General features: G+C 44.4%; 1 protein-coding gene across 5 annotated transcripts in view; it reads left to right on the top strand.

Annotated features, from left to right (window-relative positions):
* The window catches only part of Cdc14a (cell division cycle 14A), a 157,239-nt gene that overhangs the window by 118,881 nt on the left and 35,150 nt on the right, over nucleotides 1-3,208 (top strand). The gene's annotated exons all lie outside the window — the stretch shown is intronic.

Below are 3,208 nucleotides of genomic sequence, written 5' to 3'. Positions count from 1 at the left end.
TCAAGAGCGTCGATAGTAAATAAGCAACAGCAGAAAGATATAGAGGAAATCAGAGTGCAATTCTTTTCTAAAATAAAAAGCTTAAAATTTTATCTTTTCTAATATACAGAAATTTAAATCTTGATTATTATTTAAAAATCAGAATTTAACAGAAGATGGATAAATATATATGAGAACAACAGGCATATTGCTTATATTTTACTTTGTACTGTTTTTTGAAAGTGACATTTTTGTAGTGATATTCACTTATAGAAGTTTCTAATTTTATTTTCAGTATTCATATCCCATCTTCTTGTCCATTTACTGTCAGTGGACTTTGGAAATTGCTAAGCAAAATAAAAATTCTTACATGCGTCCAGGTAATAATATTAAGTGTATATCAGGAGTGTGGGCAGTCGTGACATCACAAGTTTATCTTGGAATACCTGTGCCAGTAGAAGACTGAATTACTGAATTAATTTTTATGATAAAATATGTAGTGTATATGATTTTGCATTTTAACTACTTTTAGATGAATAACTCATTGGTTTTCGGTACATAACGTTGGTGCAGCCATCACCAATATTTTTGAAAATTTTCATTATTCTAAACAAACTGTGTACTTGCTACTTTGGAGCCCTAATAAATGGAGCGATTCTGTTATCCGTGCCCCAGCTCCCGGTAACTTCTAACCAGCTTCGTCCTAGAGCTCAGTATTTGTGGAACTTCCTGCGTATTTCCTTCTCAATTCCTGCACTGTGGTCCTGCTTCTGATCTGCTTTCCTTGATATCACGTTAGACTAATTCACCAGCCCAGTTCTTTAAACTAGGAGCCACCTCTGTGTCGGTGATAGCCCTGGGACAGTAGAGTGGTGGGCATGCAGGACAAACTGGTGCCCGTGGCATAGCTAAAGTAGGCTTCGCCCACGCCGGGAAGTGTGGTAGGTTTCTAACCCAAATGCCAGACGCTGCCTTTGATGGACGCTAGCACGGAGACCAGGGTCGTCGTGGAAAGCGCGTGCCCAGATGAAAGGCGTGAGAAGAGTTGGATGATAAAGGCGATGAGCTTCGAGTGAAGGAAGCGAAGGAGCACAAGTGGGCCACACACACGAGCAGCTGCACAGTGACTTTCTTGGTGTTCTAGATTCAAAATCCAAGTATTTCTAACAGCACAACTGGCTTGGATTTATTTAGAGGATATTTGCAAGGAAGTGAAAGTTTCTATGGTAGAACTAAGTGTCAACTGGCTTGGCATGGGGCCAAGTTGTTCAGTTGCTGCCTTCTGCTTCATGCTTAGCTAGTCCAGACCTGACTAACTCAGGGCCAGGGCACAGTGGAGAACAGGGAGCCCGTCCCTGGCTGCGTCTTGGCAGCTTTGTTTAAATCAGGACGACGTCGTCCTGTCAGGGCGTGTCCCATTAGCAGAGCGTCAGTGATTTCGTGCCCTTAGGAAAGGCACCGGATGGCTGGAGAATTCACATGCAGCAGGTGTATTAGCTGCATAAGATTTTACTTTGAAATGCTAAATACTTAAAAACCCCCCTTTTGCTTGTGTTGTCTGAGATGAGGCTTTTAAGGAGTAGCAGACGCCATAATAAGAGTGAGCACGGTTTCCGGAGTCGATACAAAGCCACGTGCGTGAGTGTGGCCTTTCCCTCAGGGAGGCTGCGCGCAGCATTGCCGAGCACGCTGAGATCCGCCCGACACCTTATTTGTCTCTAATACTCAGGTTCAGAGCAGGTCTCTCCAGAGATGGGACAGACTGCGTCTTGTAAGCGAAGCAAGTGGAAGTTGTCACTTGGCAGTTTGCATCTGAAGCCTGGCGGCAGTTCTTCAGCAGAACACTCAGGCAGAAGAACAGCAAAATTTCATCTCATGACTTACTCTAGATTTGGATTTGTTTTTCCAATTTGGCCTCTTTGGTCCTTATTCTCATCATTCCCTCTTCATGGTATTAACTCCAGATGTGTGTACAGGGTCTTCCCTTTTGGGGATGAGATGTAATAGATTTTTTTTTTTTTTGTATTGGGAATTGACCTGAGGACCCTGCGCCTGCCAGGCGGGGCGTCAGGCGTCCGAGCTATCTCTTGCCCAGATGTAGCGTTTCTTAGCACAGCCCCTCAGCCTGCCAGGCGCCGGCGCTCTTCTCTGATGCCCTGCTTCCGTCGCGGTTTCCTAGTTGCCATTTCCCAGCCCGTGCGGTTGTTGGCTTTGCATTGGGGTTGCTGTTCTTCTGCCTGAGTCCTGCTTAGCTCTCTGGACAGTGGTGCACTGCTCAGGAACAAGAATGCGTTCTAAGTTATGTGTCCTTAGGAATTTTGTCAGCTTGTGAGCGTGATAGTGGTCTCTTAAGTCACAGTAACCATGACATGTGAAGGAGCTGCCCATGCCCTGGGGCATGTAACAATGTTTCACAGTAGATTTTTGTTGTGGTGTGTGCTTTTAAACCCAGGTCTTGCCATGTGCGTCAGGCTACAACTTGAACTTACTGTGTAGCCTGGGTTGGCCCTAAGCTTATGATCCAAAGTGCTGGGATTACCAGTGTGTGCCACCACACTCGGTGAAAAAGTAGTGATAGAAGTACAGTAAATACATACACCAATAAGGCAGCTGTTTGTTAAGTATTCTGTGCTATACATAATCATATTGCTGTGCTTTTATATGACTAGTGTCACAGCATCATCATGAATGTGTGAGTAATGTGTAGCCCTGTGGTATTACTACAGTGATTATGCCAGGAGGTGGGTCTTAGGGGACGATCTGCATGGGTGTGGTCTGTCATTGACCAGAACATCCGTTGTGTAGTATGGAACTGTACTTGATTCTTAGGACATTTCTCTCTTCTTCAGAGTGAGTTGCACCCTCTTCTGCTAGGATCCTATGTGAATCTTGGTCATAGGGCTGGATTTCCTCTGGTTTGCTTTTTTCATCCTAAATTGGGAAATTCTTGGGGGACAAGGAGTAAGTCTTGTGTTGTACCCTTCTCCTTCCTGTGTGTTTCACTTACCTGCACTCTTTTGGCGTGTGTCTAGAGCTGCAGCTCCTCTACCTTGCAGTAGTGGCAGTTCCTTACTACTGAGAGTTTTGATGTAGAGGCTCAGCTCAGAGGCCTGAGGCATTCATGTATTATCGGTTGTCTTTTGGACTGTTCTTTCTCTGTGAAGGACCACGCTATTCATTTGCTTCTATTTGGAGGCCATGAGATCAAAACATTAGATCATTTTATTTT

The sequence above is a fragment of the Octodon degus genome, unplaced genomic scaffold, assembly GCF_000260255.1.
Source record: "Octodon degus isolate 3935 unplaced genomic scaffold, OctDeg1.0 scaffold00084, whole genome shotgun sequence".
Taxonomy (NCBI): Eukaryota; Metazoa; Chordata; class Mammalia; order Rodentia; family Octodontidae; genus Octodon; species Octodon degus.
The sequence above is the reverse complement of the archived record's forward strand: the minus strand, read 5'-3'. Positions and strand labels throughout refer to the sequence as shown.